The sequence below is a fragment of the Aethalodelphis obliquidens genome, unplaced genomic scaffold (assembly GCF_003676395.1).
Source record: "Aethalodelphis obliquidens isolate GAN/ISIS:26980383/991018 unplaced genomic scaffold, ASM367639v1 scaffold138, whole genome shotgun sequence".
NCBI lineage: Eukaryota > Metazoa > Chordata > Mammalia > Artiodactyla > Delphinidae > Aethalodelphis > Aethalodelphis obliquidens.
The window spans coordinates 574,318-593,599 of NW_020838082.1; the positions used below are offsets into that span (position 1 = coordinate 574,318).

The following is a 19,282-nucleotide window of genomic DNA, read 5'->3' on the forward strand; positions in this document are numbered from 1 at the left end:
AGGAGTGATTTTATTCCTATTTTGTTCTGTAGACATAGGTAGAAATCATTCTCTGGAATTTGCTGGCCTGTGTGGTCATTCCTGAGTACATCTCTTCTACCAACAAGCAACATAGTCTTAATTAATGGTTAAGAATACATTTCAAACCATCACTGTTTCAGATACCTGCTATGATATGGAACTCTGGGGGAAACTATCCTATTTTTTTTTCTTTTCCCATATGCTAAAATATATCTGAAAATATTTCCAGAGGTCAATTCTTGCTTAGCCAACAGAGAACATTAGGGCCAACTCTTCTGTAATGTTTAGATAGCTTACTATCTGAGAACACCGATTTTGTTTCTCAGGTTTTATAGAAGAAACTTGCCTGCACTACAGAAATACTCTTTAACTCATTTTTTATTATGATTAAGCATTTGTCTAATAATGAATTTTGTTGGCCTTTTTCCCCAGTTCCTGGGAAGTCACCTCTAAACTCTTTGATCTTCCTTAGCGACAGAAGTGTCATTGTTATTCATGGTGGGTTCTGACTACACTTGATGGTTTATACTGAGGTGGCTTAGGGTGGGCCCCTAGATAATTTGTGTGAAAGAGATGACTCAGGATAGAGGCTGGCCATGGACCAACCATGCGAGGATTAGCATTTAAAGCAACATGATATCCAGATTTCCCTGGAGGTCTAGTGGTTAAGACTCCATGCTTCCAATGTAGAGTGTGCAGGTTCGATCCCTGGTCAACGAAGTAAGATCCCACATGCCACGTGGTACAGCCATAAAATAAAATAAATAAAATAAAATAGTTAAATATATTTTAAAAGCTATTTCAAAATTAAAATACATTAAAAAAAAAAAAGCAACATGATATAAACCAGCCCTCTGGAGAGATGAGTGAAGCTGGAAATTGAGTTCAATAACATGACCAATGATCCAACCAAGCATCCTTATAGAATGAAACCCCAGGAATTCCCTGGTTGTCCAGTGGTTAGGACTCCATGCATTCATTGTTGAGGGCCCATATTCAGTCCCTGGTCTGGGAACTAAGATCCCAAGCTGCGTGGCATGGCCAGAAGAAAGAAAGAATGAAACCTCAACCAAAACTTTTAGATACTAAAACTTGGGTGACCTTTCTTGGTTAGCAACTCTCTCTGTGTAGTATCATACATATACTGGGAGGTTGATGCTTCCTGATTCCACAGGGAGAGGACAACAGAGGAGTTGTGCTTGGAATCCTCCTAGAGTTTGCTCTATGTGTCTCTCTCTTTGGCTGGTTCTGATTTGTACCTATTTGCTATAATCAAACTGTAATCATAAGCATAGCTCTTTCTGAGTTCTTTGGGTTATTCTGGTAAATTATCAAATCTGAAGCAGTGTTGAGAACCCTCAAATTTATAACAAGCCGGTCAGAAGTGAGGGTAGCCTGGGGACCCCAAAACTTGTGGCTAGTCTGCAATGAGGGCAGTCTTCTGGAGGACCACTCCCTTAACCTAGAAATTCTGGCCTAACTCTGATTAGTTGGAGTAATCAGAGCAAAGTACTTAAATATATGATTTTACTTTCAATTTAAAACTATACCAATAAAATATTGTGAGATATTTAAGGATATTCAAATATAGTATAATACGAGTTTATGTGTAGTGTTTAAATATTACAATTATATTAACATCATAGACAAAAATGTGTATATTAGGTTCTAATATTTCCAAGTGTTGAAGCCTAAGTGTTTTTGTAGCAATTTATCTTTAATTTAAAATTAATTTAATTTGCTTCATTTAAAATTGTGATCTTCATAATACCTGGAAGCGTAAAACTCCTAGAAGTAAATATAAGTGGTAACCTTCTTGATATCAATATTGATGATGATTTCTTGGATTTAACACCGAAAGCAAAGGCAACAAAAGCAAAAATAAACAAATGGGACTACATCAAACTAAAAAGCTTCTGTACAGCAAAGGAAACCATCAACAAAATGAAAAGGCAATCTACTGAATGGGAGAAAATATTTGCAAATCATGTATCTGATAAAGGGTTAATATTTAAAACATGTAAAGAACTCACACAATTCAATAGCAAAAATACAAACAATCCAATTAATTAGTGTGAAGGTTCCTCAAAAAACAAGAAGTAGAACTACTATATAAGCCAGAAATTTCATTTTTGATTATTTATCCAAATAAAATGAAAACACTAACTCAAAAAGATATATGCACCACAATGTTCATTGCAGTATTATTGGATATGGAAATAACCTAAGTATCCATTGATGGATAAATAGGTAAGGAAATTGTGAGATATTTATATATGAACAGTATTCACCCATAGAAAGGAAGGAAATCTTGACATCTGCAATGACATGGATGGACATTGAGGGCATTATGCTAAGCGAAATGAGTCAGACAGAGAAGGACAAATGTAATCTCATTTATGCATAGAATTTTTAAAAAAAACAAAAAAAAACCCCCACGAGCCCATAGGTATAGAGAACAGATGGATGGTCTCCAGATTCAGGGGTAAGGGGTGGGTAAATGGGTGAAGGGGCTCAAAAGGCACAATCTTCCAGTTATAAAATAAATATGTCATGGGATTGTAATGTACTGCCTGGTGACTACAGTTAATAATACTGTAGTGCATATTTGAAAGTTGCTAAGAGTAGATCTTAAAAGTTTTCACCACAAGAAAAGAATCTGTAATTATGTAGGGTGATGACGTTAATTAGACTTACTGTGGTAATCACTTCACAATATATACAAATATTTAATCAGTTTTATGAGAAACTACAATAATGTTATATGTCAATTATACCTCAATATAAAAAAGAGACCCTTGAAAACTGTTTAAGAACAGAAGTAAAGAATACTCTAGCTTCAGGTTGTTGGGTGCTCCCCTTGTTTCTTCCTTTTGAAATCTTGAAATAACTGACAGAAGTTATTTAAAAATAATAATAATAAAACTACAGAACTAGAACAAAACATTTCACAATTTGTATGGAAACACAAAAGACACTGAATAGCCAAAGCAATCTTGAGAAAGAAAAACGGACTGGAGGAATCAGGCTCCCTGAGTTCAGACTATACTACAAAGCTACAGTAATCAAGACAGTATGGTACTGGCACAAAAACAGAAATACAGATCAATGGAACAGGATAGAAAGCCCAGAGAGAAACCCACGCACCTATGGTCATCTTATTTTTGATAATGGATGCAAGAATATACAATGGAGAAAAGACAGTCTCTTCAATAAGTGGTGCTGGGAAAACTGGACAGGTACATGTAAAAGAATGAAAGTAGAACACTCCCTAACACCATACACAAAAATAAACTCAAAATGGATTAAAGACCTAAATGTAAGGCCAGACACTATAAAACTCTTAGAGGAAAACATAGGCAGAACACTCTATGACATGAATCACAGCAAGATCCTTTTTGACCCACCTCCTAGAGAAATGGAAATAAAAACAAAAACCAACAAATGGGACCTAATGAAATTTAAAAGCTTTTGCACAGCAAAGGAAACCATAAACAAGACCAAAAGACAACCCTCAGAATGGGAGAAAATATTTGCAAATGAAGCAACTGACAAAGGATTAACCTCCAAAATTTACAAGCAGCTCATGCAGCTCAATATCAAAAAAACAAAAATCCAATCCAAAAATGGGCAGAAGACCTAAATAGACATTTCTTCAAAGAAGATATACAGATTGCCAACAAACACATGAAAGGATGCTCAACATCACTAATCATTAGAGAAATGGAAATCAAAACTTCAATGAGGTATCACCTCACACCAGTCAGAATGGCCATCATCAAAAAATCTACAAACAATAAATGCCGGAGAGGGTGTGGAGAAAAGGGAACACTCTTGCACTGTTGGTGGGAATGTATATTGATACAGCCACTATGGAGAACAGTATAGAGGTAACTTAAAAAACTAAAATTAGAACTACCATATGACCCAGCAATCCCACTACTGGGCATATACCCTGAGAAAACCATAATTCAAAAAGAGTCATGTACCACAATATTCATTGCAGCTCTATTTACAATAACCAGGACATGGAAGCAACCTAAGTGTCCATCGACAGATGAATGGCTAAAGAAGATGTGGCACATATATACTATGGAATATTACTCAGCCATAAAAAGAAATGAAATTGAGTTATTTGTAGTGAGGTGGATGGACCTAGAGTCTGTCATACACAGTGAAGTAAGACTGTCATACAGAGTGAAGAAGTAAGTCAGAAAGAGAAAAACAAATACAGTATGCTAACACATATATATGGAATCTAAAGAAAAAAAAAAAGATTCTTAAAAAGCTAGGGTCAGGACAGGAATAAAGACGCAGACGTAGAGAATGGACTTGAGGACACGGGGAGGGAAGAAGGGTAAGCTGGGATGAAGTGAGAGAGTGGCACTGACATATATACACTACCAAATGTAGAATAGCTAGCTAGTGGGAAGCAGCCACATAGCACAGGGAGATCAGCTCAGCTCAGTACTTTGTGACCACCTCAAGGGGTGGTATGAGGAGGGTGGGAGAGAAGGAGACACAAGAGGGAGGAGATATGGGGATATATGTGTATGTATAGCTGATTCACTTTGTTATAAAGCAGGAGCTAACACACCATTGTAAAGCAATTATACTCCAATAAAAATGTTAAAAAATAATAGTAGTAATAATAAATTTAAGTGTTTCTAGGGGAGATGGCAGAAGAACTAGAAGCAGCTTTCACCTACCTGCTCTGGTGGAATGACACCTGCATCCATGGATGGGACAAAGGAGGGCATACAGGATTCATGGGAAGAACCAGAGACTTGAACAACCATTTATGTAATGAAATCTGGAAGTGCCTATGCTACCACTAAATCCTGTGAAAAGGCTTTGCAAACAACAGCAAAATGAAGTGATAAAGTACCTTTGAATAGGAGAGGAAAGCTGCTAAAGATGCAAAGGAGTTGGTCAGCCCTTGTCTGTGTCCCAGGTTCCAAGAAGAGTGGGATCATGTTGAAATAATATATAGCATATTGGGACAGAAGGCATTTGGCCTTCGTGAACTGTGTGCCAGCAGAGTGGCAGAAATCCTTTAGAATAAAGTGCACAAAATGGAAGAAGTGAAGAATTTGAATTTTTATGCATTTTTTTAGCATCATGACTTTGCAGCAAATTTTGTCCTCATGGATGCAGAGAAAGGAGGCAGTGTTACGGGTGGAGACTTTTGAGATTGCAGCCAAGTATGCGTGTTGGACAATGGAAAACCACCCACAGAACAACCCTTTCATATGTATGCACTTGTCTCACCTTTGTCAGTTTGCTGCTGCAAGAATTCAGGTTTCTGGGGAACAAAGTGCTGAAGCTGATTCAGAAAACTGACAATGTTGAGACTAGCTGTGCTCTGAGAGCCATTTTTCATTACGTGGACTCACTGACCTGACAGAAGAGCCAAGCCTCTTGGTAGCTGTGCTCCTCAGCACTTCCTACTGCCAACCTGCCGCCTTTTTTTTTTTTAAAGCAGCAGCCTCAGGAGGCTATTTATTTATTTATTTATTTGCTTTTTTGGCTGCACCTTGCAGCATGTGGGATCTTAGTTCCCTGACCAGCGATTGAATCCATGCTCCCTGCAATGGAAGCACGGAGTCTTAATCACTGGTCCACCAGGGAAGTCCCCCACCTGCCTTCTTCTCCCCTATCTCCCAGTCAGCACTCAGGTTTACGTTGGGACCTCCTCACAAAAGTGGTGATAGTCTCCATATGAGCAGCATTTTTAAGATAAATTCTGAGGATCTAATGTATAGCACGGTAACTATAGTTGATAAAACTATATTGTATAATTGAAGTTTGTTGAAAGTAGAACTTAAGTATTCTCACCAAAAAAAAAAAAGAAAGGCTAATATGTTAAGTAATGAATGTGTTAATTAACTCGATTGTGGGAATCTTTTCACAATGTATACATATATCAAAGCACCTTGTGCACTTTAAATGTATTATTATTATATTTGTCAGTCATACCTCAGTAAAGCTGAAAAAACAGTCAAAAAAAGAAACATACTGTGCATAAGAGAGGACTACAGGAATGTTCCTTGATACACCCATCCTTGAAGGTTTACAGCACAGTTTGGCTCTATCTGCCTATTATAATCCTTAAGATGGATTTCGAGGCACAGGGAAATGGTTTTGACCGTTTCCCTTCACTTTAACTCTTCAAAATAAACAGAAAAGAACAGTACACTTTTGTGAAACTCCCACCCTATCCTAGTCTGTCAGCTGGCTAGACAGCCACTAATGTGATTTTATGCTTGATTTGACTGTTGAGGTGTTAAGAGGGTTCACGGGGTGGCCTGCCACCCTTGTCCCTTCTAACCTCAGTGGAGGGAGAGGGGAGACCTACCCAAGGGATTTGCAGAGTTCTCTGTGTGATGGCTCTTGGGTTGAGCATTAGCTTCATCTGTGCAGCACTACAGCCTCACTGTGGAGCGAGGCTTTATCGCATGTGACCTGGAGACCAAAGGGTTGGGAGAAGTTCTGGAGGTAGGAAAAAAATACAGGCCCAGGCTTTCTTACCTCTGTATACCTGTTGACATTAAGTGAGCAGTGGACCAGACTGGGGCAAAGGTCATGTTTAGACCAGTGAAGCTCAGCTCCCACCATGTCTCACTGGGTGGACAACTTCCACACTGCCCTCCCTGTCTCCAATGTTTTCCCTGACGTGATGGGGCATCCCCATGGTGCAGGAGTCCTTTATTGCTCTCCCTGCTACTTTCCTGGTTTCCTCTAGGTGGGGCAGTTCTCCACCTTCTCTGGGGAAGAATTGGGTGGGAGGTTCTATAGACCAGCCTGGCTGCTGTCAGTGTGAGCGAGTTAAAAGCAAATGCAAGAAAACAAAACAAAAACAAAAACATAAAACATTTGGCAAGCCAGGACAGACGGATCCTGGGGTAGCCTCCTGTGAACTTTGGAATTTAACATGTTTATCTCTTCCTTGGGTGTGTACATGTGAAATATTCCAGATGTCTGTTTTATTCAAATCCTTGGTTGGTTTGGTTTGCAGTTAACTGACAGAACTGTCTCTATGAATAGAGTTATGTGTACCCCAAGGAAGGAGGGATTGGGAGTGGCAAAATATAGACTTTCATGGTGATTAGACTTATCGTGGTGATCATTTTGAAATGTATAGAAATATCAAGTCAGTATGTTGTGTAACAGGACCTAACGTGGTATTGTAGTTCAATTATACTTCAAAGACAAAGAAACAATCACATAGAAAAAGAGATCAGATTTGTGGTTACGAGGGGTGGGAGGATTGGATGAAGGCAGTCAAAAGGTGCAAACTTCCAGTTATAAGATAAATAAGTACTACAGATGTAGTGTACAACATGATAAATATAATTAACATTGCTGTATGTATATGAACGTGTCTAAGAGAGTAAATCCTGAGTTTTCATCCCAAGGAAAAAATATTTTTGTTTCTTTTTCTTTTATTTTGTATCTATAGGAGATGATGGATGTTCACTAAACTTATTGTGGTAATAAAATATATATGCATGCCCCTGTGTGCCCTGTCTCTTCATAAAAACGTGCTTAAATGTGAACGTGATTCTAAGAGTTAATTGTAAAAATATTTATAGTTGTAGTGCTCCAGTTTCCAGGTCTTTGAGTGATGCCTCTGCAATGTGGGTGCTGAATAGTTTGTGTGAAAATTATGTTCTGAGCACTCGCTGGCCTGGGCACCGATTCTATGTCCAAGTGTATCAGTACCACGTGCAACATTTGCAGCCAAGCAAGGGCAAAAGATGCTGGGAAGCCTGTGTGTGGTTTTCATATGCAGACCCCAACTGAAGGGTCAGAATCAGAGTCTCTGAATCACCATCTCTTTACTCTACCTGGTTTTTTGAGCCATAGTCCATTCACTCGTCATCACTCCAATATCCCTGATACTCATTCTTGACCCATCCTGTATCCTTCAGGGCACTGTGATACCTACTGTACAATAAATAGAATAAACTGAACCTTGTATGTTCCATTCAAAATAAAAAGGCTTACAAGGGAAAAGAAATAAAGTGTTCTTATCAATTTTTCTCTAGCAACAGCAATACTTATCAAAAATGTATTAAATGTTGCTTACTTCTGTTATTGAATGAATTATAGTAACAGCTTCAAACAAAATGCACAGGATACTAGCCAATTTTTCTTAGCCTCAACTGCATATCACCTGAGGATCTAACCTTACTGTCTATAGTCTTATATTTCACCCAACATTTTACTATTAATGAAGTAAATTACAGGAGCTTTAAAGTCATCAAATGATCAATTTTACTTTCAATAAAATTTCATAATTTATCAGAAAAGAAAGTAAAACAACTATGCTAATTGGGTTATGCTTCACCAAAAGAGATGGAGAATGGGACCACTTTAAATAGAAAGAGGTTTTGTCCTTAACTGCTGCAGGATGAACTATGAGAGGTTCAACTATAAGACACAGAAGAGAAAAAAGTTCACAGATTTCAAAGACAGAATACGTTCTAGAGTTCAGAAAACTGAGGCATAGTGTCTCTCCTCTAGTCCTAATATAGGCCATTGACGCTGTGAATTTGCTGAAGCAGTTCTCTGGCAGGTCAAAAAGCATAAATGATTCAAGGAACTACCAGAATAAGAAATTCATTTCCTCTTCCAACATTATTTTATATATTTATATTAGTTATAGCTTTTATTTTTTAAAAAATTTGGGGGGTTTTCAAGTGATAGCCCATTAATGAATGAAGTTAGATTAAGCGATATGATACAGGGTCCCTTCCTAAGCTGGACACAGGAGAGCTAATGATTGGAAAGGCTTATAAGCATCCCTCAGAAGCTGATCCACAATGTTCCTGCTTCTTTATCTTGCTGGTCACATGCAACGTTATTCCTTTTCCAGAAGAAATTGAGTCCATATGGCAAAAGAGCCTATTTAGAGCTCATGAGATTACAAGTTAAACATCCAAGTGCCATGAGAAAATGATTTCTAACATCACCAATTAAAAATTCCTTGGGATGAAATTCTAATTATTCTTGCTAAGTGAGGTACCTGTTCCTTGTCCAGTTAGGTGTGACTGAACAAATAAAGTGGAGAGTCCCTGCAAACAAAGGATTCTGATCCTACCATGGAGTGTTTAAAGCCAGACTCATATTCACCCTTCAGTGAATTTCTGGCAGTTATGTATGGAAATTTTATTAATATAATTATATAATAAGTAAATAAATAAAATATTTTTTATTAAAAGTAGAGTCAAGTAGTTAACTGGATTTTTCTTCTTTTCATATTTTAGCTATGTTTCTTCTGACTATCAATTAGTAATAACAAACAAAGGGAATTTAAAGTTAATTTCATATAATCATAGATTTCTATGGGGAAAACAGTGTTCTGTATATTCTTCCTGTAATATGATTTCACTGAACTTTTTTATAACTTATTCTTTTCACTTAGATCCCATATGCATAACCAGCTTGTTTCTTTCCCTTAGGATTAAGGATTGTTTTAATAATAGGCCTCCCATATCCCCATAGCAATGTCACAATATGATAAAATAAAGAGAAAAGAGGAGGTGAAGTAATCCCTAGAGAAAGAAAACATATGTCCTACTTGCCTTTTTATTCCACAGTGTGTTGATAAGTTGGATGAATAAAAATGTATGCACGTGTGCTTTGTTTTTCAGGCAGTTTTCTAAATATTAACCTTTGGACTTTGACTTTATCCCACTGCTGAAGTATGGATGACTGATGTGTGTGTGTATATATATATATGCTGGATTTCGTTTAATAGGTCATTATTAAGAGACCAATTTATAACTGTGTCTAATAAACATTCACATAATCACTGAGATACTGCAATTTTTAAAAAAGGGTATTCATGTGTATAGAAGAATGCTGAGTTTCTTCTGTAATTAGGGTAGCTCTCCATAAAGTAAAAAATAAAACCTTGAATTTCAGTGACTTAACATAAAAGAAGTTTACTTCTCACTCATTTAGCTAGCTAATGTGGGTATTCCTGTCTGATGTGGGAATGTTTTCTCTATCTGCTGATTCAGGGACCAAGTTGCTCTGGACTATGGTTCTGCTGTCCCCCAGAAACTTAAAGAATCCTCTGCTCTCGGTCCTCAAAAGGGAAAAGTAAGAGTAAAAGGAAGATTCCCCCGACCCTTAATTGACTTTATCTAGAATGACACATATCATTCTGCTCACATTTCACTGGAGACAACTCATATGACCACCATGTAAGGAGTCTATGGAATGTCCTCTCTAGCTGAGAAGCCACTTCCCAATGAGAGCTGTATAACATGGAAAAGGAAATAGATTTTGTTGTAAATCATTTATATATGTTGCATCTTCCATAAAAATATTCAGGAAAGTTAAAAGAAGTTTCGCACCTTGGACAGAGTTAAACAATCTCAGCTTTATACAAAGCTTAGCATTCACCAAATCTGAATTCTGACTTTAAATTCCCTATCCAGTGTGAAGTTACAATACAATGGAAACCAGATAATATATAGCACAGTTAAGATTTCCTTAATAGGGAATTGTTCTGGACTATAGACCGTCACTCAATGGATAGACATGTATTTCTTCATTTTGCTATTACATGTGCCAAACCAATATAGGATTTACTATAAAAGTATAGTAATAGATAGCAGTATACTAATATATCAATGTAGTTGATATACAGGTACAGCTTATAAGTTATGGTGTATTCACCAATGCCACAGAATTTGCAAATGAAATAATCTATCACAGAGTATTCAGCCAGTAAAACTAAGATAGTTTGAATTTAACTGCAAGTTCATTAAAACTTAATTTAAATAAATATCATTGCATATATATATATACATATATAAGCTGTATAATATAGGTAATTCTTCATTGAATTCTACCTGAACGCATTTCTTTTTTATTTTATTTTAATGTTTGTGTCTGTTATCTATTTATATGAATATTTATATATTTGATCTTATACCTTGCATTATTATTACTATCTCTTCTATTGATTGAAGTCATTAAATATTATGACTGGTGTGATTTTAGTAGAAATACTTTGAGTTAATTAAAACCCACTAGGATTTTGGCTTCCAAGCTACAGTACGGAAAATGGTAAACAGACTACTAAGTAGTGACATAGCAAAAACTCATTAAAAACGCTAATTAGCAAGCTGAATCTTTCTGACATACCCACTTCACTAATCCTCTAACTAAACACATCATAAAAATGTGCTTGCATTGTAAGTGAGTAAATATCCAGAGGAAGGCTGTTTTGAATTTCCAGATTACTTTCAATTAACTGGAGGCAGAACAGTCTAGAAAATGAAAGGCTGTGTTATTGGAATTTTATGGTAAGTCTTTAAATGAGCCTTAGAGTCCAGTCACGTGGTTGCCTTAACTTAGGCAGTAATTGATTTTTATTTATCTTTTAAAAAAATTTTATTGAAGTATAATTGATTTATAATATTGTGTTAGTTTCAGGTGCACAGCAAAGTGTTCCAGTTATTTTTTTGAGATTTTTTTTCCATTATAAATTACAATAAGATATTGAATATAATTCCCTGCGATATCATTTATATGTGGAATTTAAAAACAATACAAGTGAATCTATATACAAAACAGATTCACAGACATAGAAAGCAGACTTATGGTTACCAAAGGGAGAGGGAGGGAGGGAGGGACGAATTAGGAGTATGGGATTAATAAACACAAACTACTATATGTAAAATAGATAAATAACAAGGATTTACTGTATAGCACGGACAGTATTCTTGACTATTTCTATATACATACTCACCCTTCTCCTTACCCTCTCTTTCCACTAAATTATTTATTTACTTTTACAGATTTGAGAAATTTTATTACATCATTTTTCACATTCTTTCTTTTATTACATCTACATTATTACAAATATTATCTCTTCTACTAGATAAAAAGTTCTGTGAGGTCAGAGAGTAAAGTTTTTTTTTCTTTTCTGTTACCAGACACACAAGGCCCTGTTTTGGGAAGTGTAGCTGAGAATCAGTTTCTGCACTTTATAAATGCTGCATTAGACATTTGACAACCCTGTCCTGGAGGTGGAAGTTGGTATCTAGGTAGCAGTCCTGCTAAACCCAAGTTTTTCCTTTTATTCTTAGATTTGTGTGTGTGTGTGTGTGTGTGTGTGTGTGTGTGTGTGTGTATGCAATTATATTCTTCTAGAATACATTGGATAGATTTCTTTAATTTTAATTTCTTGAAAAAGTGATATTAAGTGGGAATTCTGTGTTTCTTAAACGTGAGTCTTGACAAATCTGAAGAACTCTCTGGTCCTAGTTTCTTTTTATGCCTGATACTTTAAATTACCAATTTATTTTTATGGTAATTGATTTTTGTTGTTTTCTAGATCTTCCTGAAGTGTAAAATCCACTTTTTATTTTCCAGAGGCACATTCATTCTCTTAAGTTTTCAAAATATTAGTATAACTTTGTTCCTACTCTATTCTCTAAGGATTATTTCAATCTTTACTCTCACAATTTAATGCCCTTTGAATCCGTATTTGCTTATATAATTTTCTTAGTTCTAAGTTTGTTGATTTGTCATTTATGCCCTAATTTAATGCTTTTGTTAAGGTAGAGCTTTTGAGAAATGTTTATACTTTGCTGACCTTTTTCCCAAAAAACTTCAGCTTCTAACTTGTTTGTTAATATCTCTTTCTCTCTCTCTCCTTTTTCTGTTCTCTGCTTGATATTCCTATTCATATGTTTATTATTTTTTTCTTTACACTTTCTTTTGGTTGATGCTGTTTTGAACAACTGTTTTTGTCTATTCTAAATAAGTGCTTTAAAGTTTATAAAATTACACTAAATACTTATTGGTTTACTGCCTGTGCCTGTCACGGGTTCTGATGTGCATCAATGTGTTTCAAATCTAAATATCATATCATTTTAATTTACTAGAAATTTAATATTTCTCCTGTGTTTAAGGTTCCACAGGGAGCATCTTCCATGATAGTAAATTATCATGAAAATTTTTCCCTCACCTTTACTCATCCTTCCTTAGGGGGCTGATGTTAATTGATAAGCGTGTGACATCCATTGACCCATGTTTCTTGATTGTGAGGTATTAACCTATAAAAGGGCTGAAAGAACTAGAGATTCTCTTTTTTTTTTTTTTTCTCCACTCTATCCCAAACTGATATGGAGCAGTAATCCTAGGTAGTTAAGGCTGCTCTGTTTTCCCCAATTTTTCCTAAGTTGGGAATCCAATAGTCTAGGCAGTAAAAATGGCACTTCATAAACTCTTAGTCTTTTGGCCACAAATCTAAATTCATATTATATAGCTGGGTTTATTAATAGTAAAACTTCCATCATAATTTTAATTCAGATGTCTTTCTTCTGTTTTATTTCTCAATTTGCTTCAACCTCAACAGGGGAAAAATTTTAGGTACCTAACAGATGGATGCCTTAAAACTTTAACTTTTTAGTGAATTGGCCTGAAACCTTAAAAAAAGATTTATACATGGAGTGATGTGAAGCAGCCCAAGTGGGTGGCTTTAGATTTTAATTTTGATAAATATAGGCTGGGCAGGATTTTTACAGTAGCAGGTCACTAAAGGTCACCAGTGTTTTATCTCAATAATAGGCTTCATTGTATAGAGTGAGGAGACTGATATTTAACAGGCCACCTAAAATCCCTAGTAACTAAAGCTATGATGGTCTTCGCAGCTGACCATGACCACTTTAGAAAATTTATTTTTACTAAGTTGGCACAGTAGGAGCAAGGGCTTATATAGAGGAAAATGGGTTCTCATAATAAGAGCATTTTATATATTGAAGATTAGAAATAAATATTGCAAATTTAGCCTAGTTGTTCAGGAAGGTCTGAAGACTGAAATTTAGACTGCAAAAAGCTAAGTTCCAGATGAACTACAGAACACTACTATGTACATTTCCTGCCATGTGGTGCTGGATGAGATGCCTAAACTTCATTTCAATAAGTGTTGTTCTGCTTTATGTCATAGAGGAAAATGTAAAGGACTTATCTTCACCATTACATGGCCTATCCTGAGCATAATGTCACCTGCTCAAATGATGTTCCAGTATTGCTATAATATCTTAATTGCAGAATCTCTGGGTATAACTTTTGATTTAAAACATTTACTATGTGACTACTTAATTTGAAGCACCCCAGTCTACAACCAACACTCCTTAGATTTCCACATTAGTCTCTAAAATTCACAACTTCATTGATACTTTGATGCCACCAGAAACAACACCCATTGGTTTGACCACCTTTTGCTGAACTTCATCCAGCTCAAGCCCTTTTTTCTTCGCTCCTTAGTCTAATTTTATGTGTAATCACAACAATTACTCCCCTGCACATATGCTTAATTCCTTTCCCCTCCATCTGTTTAATACCATGTATTGCACTCTGATGCAACTGAAGGAAACTGGAGGAAAAATATATTTTGCTAACTGTTCCCACACAAAATTTTTGACAATGAACCTCAAGGGAGATCTTACTGTGCAGAATTCATAGAACATTCTTCAATCCTAGCTGACTGTTCCATATACTTCCTTTTCTCCTCAAATCTCTAATACATTCTCCTTCACTTCCTGTCTCAGCTAATCACACTCTTTACTATTGCATTGGGATATATATATTTCTTTTATTTCCTCCTTTCCCCCACCTTATGGCCCCTGGCAAATACTATTCCACTCTCTGTTTCTATGAGTTTAACTTTTTTTTTTTTTTAGATTCCACATATAACTGAGATTTAAAGTATTGATATTTGTTGTTCTCTGTCTTAACTTATTTCACTTAGCACAATGACCTCAAAGTCCATTCATGTTGACACAAATGGCAGTATTTTCTTCTTTCTTATGGCTGAATAATGTTCCACTGTATATATTTACCACATTTTCCTTACCATTTATCTGTTCATGAATAATTAAGTTGATTCCATGTATTGGTTATAGTGAATAATACTGCAATGAACATGGTGGTCCAGATATCTCTTTGAAAGAGTGATTTCATTTCCTTTGGTTACATACTCAGGAGTGGGATTGTTGGGTCATATGGTAGTTCTATTTTTAATTTCTTGAGGGGCCTCGATACTGTTTTCTATAGTGGCCACACCAATGTACATTCCCACCAATAGTGCACTAGGGTTCTCATTTCTCCACATCCTCTCCAACACTTGTTATCTCTTGCCTTTTTCATAATATACACACTAACAGGTGGGAGATGGTATTTCATTGTGGGTTTTTTTTTTTTAAGCGTCTACATAGAGCTCTTTTTTTTTTTCTTTTTAAGATGTTGGGGGTAGGAGTTTATTAATTAATTTATTTATTTTTGCTGTGTTGTGTCTTCGTTTCTGTGCAAGGGCTTTCTCTAGTTGTGGCAAAAGGGGGCCACTCTTCATCGTGGTGTGTGGGCCTCTCACTATCGCAGCCTCTCCTGTTGCGGAGCACAGGCTCCAGATGCGCAGGCTCAGTAGTTGTGGCTCACGGGCCTAGTTGCTCCGTGGCATATGGGATCCTCCCAGACCAGGGCTTGAACCCGTGTCCCCTGCATTAGCAGGCAGATTCTCAACCACTGCGCCATGCAGGGAAACCCTTCATTGTGATTTTGATTTCCCTTTCCTTGATGATTAGTGATATTAAACACCCTTTCATACACTTGTTGGCCATTTTTGTGTCTTCTTTGGAAAAATCTTTATTCCGGTCCTCTGTCCATTTTTAAACTGGCTTATTTTTTTTTTCTATTCAGTTGTATGAGTTCTTGGTATATTTTGGAGATTGACCCCTTATCATATATGATTTTCAAATATATTCTCGCATTTCATAGGTTGTCTCTTCATTCTGTTGATTGTTTCTTTTGTTGTGCAGAAGCTTTTTAGTTTGCTTCTACTTTTGCTTTTGTTTCTTGTTCATTTGGTGTCATATCCAAAAAAGTCATTGCCAAAATTAATATCAGGGATCTTTTTCTCTTCATTTTCCTTTAGGAGTTTTACATTTTCAGGTCTTATATTTGTCTTTAATCCATTTTGTGTTAATTTTTGTGAGTGGTATAATTTTGTGAGTGCTATAGGGATCCAGTTTCATTCTTTTACATGTGAATATCCAGTTTTCCAAGATGCATTTATTGAAATGACTACCTTTTCTCCATTAGGTATTCTTGGCTCCTCTGCCAAATATTAGTTGACTGTATATGCAGGGGGTTATTTCTGGGCTTTTCTGTTCCATTGGTCTATGTATATGTTCTTATGTTGTGCACTGGAAATTTTAAAGCAATCAGAATAGAATTCCCACAATGTCCAAGAACAACATAAATCTATGATGCAACATTCTTTCTGTTATGCCATAGATGAACTGTTTATTCTGTCTAAAACCAAAGTCACTTCCTTTTACATGTATCTTACTCTTTTTACCTATGAAAATATGTTTGGTCCCAGCAATTCTTGCCTCTCCAGAATCATCAATTTTTCTTTCCTTTGTTGTATCTTTCTCATTAGTATAAATTCATGTTACATTATTGCCTGTATCTATAAGCAAATATTTTGATTCCACAATAATGTTCTGCTATGACCTCATTTCCCTGCTTTTCTATAAAACACTAGCCAAAATTGTACCCAGTCTTACAATCTCCAATTTCACTGGTCCTATTATCTTGTAAATCCACTCTACTTTTTTTTTTTTTTGCTACGTCCAGTGATCTGTTCCCAGTCCTCATTTTAGTTGGTCTAGAAGAACAATTAACAGTTAATCATTCCCATCTTCTTGAAACACTTTATTAGATTTCACATATTTCCAGATTCCTTTTTTATCTACTGTTTGCTCTTTCTCAGGCTTTGGTGATGACATTTCTTCATCTCCTTGATGCCTTCTTAACTCAGGCAGTATGTAGAATTGTTGTTTAATTTTGAAATATTAGTGAAATTCTCTAGAAATTTTATAGTTAATGATTTCAAATATAATTTTGATTGGAATATGGTCAGAAAATATACTCTGCCTGTTTGGATCCTTTGAAATTTACTGAGACTTGTAGTTAACCCACACTGGTCCATCTTGATGTTGAGGAGAATGTATATTTTGTTGTGATTGATGTAATAGTCTATAAAGTTCCATTAAGTCAATTATTTATAGTAGTATTTAAATCTTCCAGATCCTTACTTTTTTTTACCTACTTGTTCTTTCAGTTATAGAGAAGAGGGTTAATATCTTCAACTATGATTTTAGATATGTCTCTCTCTCTCCCTATTTCCCCACATTATTTGCTTTAGGTAATTACCTGCTTTGTTATTAGATGGCTACATATTTAAGATTGCTAGAAGTTCTTCATGAATTGACTCTTTTATCATTAAGAAATGTCCATATTTGTCTCTGGATAAATTCCTTGTCCTGAAGTCTATATTTAAAAATATGATTGAGATCCACCAGGGGGCAGACAGCAGAAGCAAGAAGAACTACAATCCTGCAGCCTGTAGAGCAAAAACCACATTCACAGAAAGACAAGATGAAAAGGCAGAGGACTATGTACCAGAAGAAAGAGCAAGATAAAACCACAGAAGAACAACTAAATGAAGTGGACATAGGCAACCATCCAGGAAAAGAATTCAGAATAATGATAGTGAAGATGATCCAGGACCTCGGAAAAAGAAAGGAGGCAAAGATCAAGAAGATGCAAGAAATGTCTAACAAAGACCTAGAAGAATTAAAGAACAAACACCTAGAAGAATTAAAGAACAAACAGAGATAAACAATACAAGAACTGAAATGAAAACTACACTAGAAGGAATCAATAGCAGAATAACTGGGACAGAAGACCGGATAAGTGACCTGGAAGACAGAATGGTGGAATTCACTGCCACAGAACAGAATAAAGAAAAAAGAATGAAAAGAAATGAAGACAGCATAAGAGACCTCTGGAACAACATTAAACACAACAACATTCACATTATAGGGGTCCCAGAAGGAGAAGAGAGAGAAAAAGGACCTGAGAATATATTTGAAGAGGTTATAGTAGAAAACTTCCCTAACATGGGAAACAAAATAGCCACCCACATCCAGGAAGTGCAGAGAGTCCCAAGCAGAATAAGCCTTAGGAGAAACATGCCGAGACACACAGTAATCAAAGTGACAAAACTTAAAGACAAAATAAAACTACTGAAAGCAACAAAGGAAAAATGAAAAATTACATGCAAGGGAACTCCCATAAGGTTAACAGCTGATTTCTTAGCAGAAACTCTAAAAGCCAGAAGGGAGTGGCATGATATATTTAAAGTGATGAAAGGGAAGAAACTGCAGCCAAGATTACTCTACGTGGCAAGGATCTCATTCAGATTCGATGCAGAAATCAAAAGCTTTACAGACAAGCAAAAGCTAAGAGAATTCAGCACCACCAAACCAGCTCTACTACAAATGCTAAAGGAACTTCTCTAAGTGGGAAACACAAAAGAAGAAAAGGACCTACAAAAACAAACCCAAAACAATTAAGAAAATGGTATTAGGAACATACATATTGATAATTACCTTAAATGTAAAAGGATTACTTGCTCCAACCAAATGACACTGTCTCACTGAATGCATGCAAAACAAGACCCATATATATGCTGTCTACAAGAGACCCACTTCAGACCTAGGGACACATACAGACTGAAAGTGAGGGGATGGAAAAAGATATTCCATGCAAATGGAAGTCAAAAGAAAGCTGGAGTAGTAATTCTCATATCAGATAAAATAAACTTTAAAATAAAGAATGTTAAAAGAGACAAGGAAGGACACTACATAATGATCAAGGGATCAATCCAAGAAGAAGATATAACAATTATAAATATATATGCACCCAACATAGGAGCACCTCAATACATAAGGCAACTGCTGACAGCTATAAAAACAAATCGACAGTAACACAATAATAGTGGGGGACTTTAACACCTCACTTACACCAACGGACAGATCATCCAAACAGAAAATTAATAAGGAAGCACAAGCTTTAAATGACTCAATAGATTTAGTTGATATTTATAAGATATTCCATCCAAAAATAGCAGGTTACACTTTCTTCTCAAATGCACATGGAACATTCTCCAGGATAGATGACTTCTTGGGTCACAAATCAAGCCTCAGTACATTTGAGAATATTGAAATAATATCAAGCATCTTTTCTGACCACAACACTATGAGATTAGAAATCAATTACAGGAAAAAAGCATAAAAAACACAAACACATGTAGGCTAAACAATACATTACTAAATAACCAAGAGATCACTAAGGAAAACAAAGAGGAAATCAAAAATAC

The 19,282-nt window shown here is 35.8% G+C and overlaps 1 pseudogene; it reads left to right on the forward strand.

Moving 5' to 3' along the window:
• The first annotated feature begins 2,698 nt into the window (after nt 1-2,698).
• On the forward strand, nt 2,699-5,449 carry LOC113616425 (ectonucleoside triphosphate diphosphohydrolase 6 pseudogene; annotated as a pseudogene).
• The last annotated feature ends 13,833 nt before the right edge of the window (nt 5,450-19,282 follow it).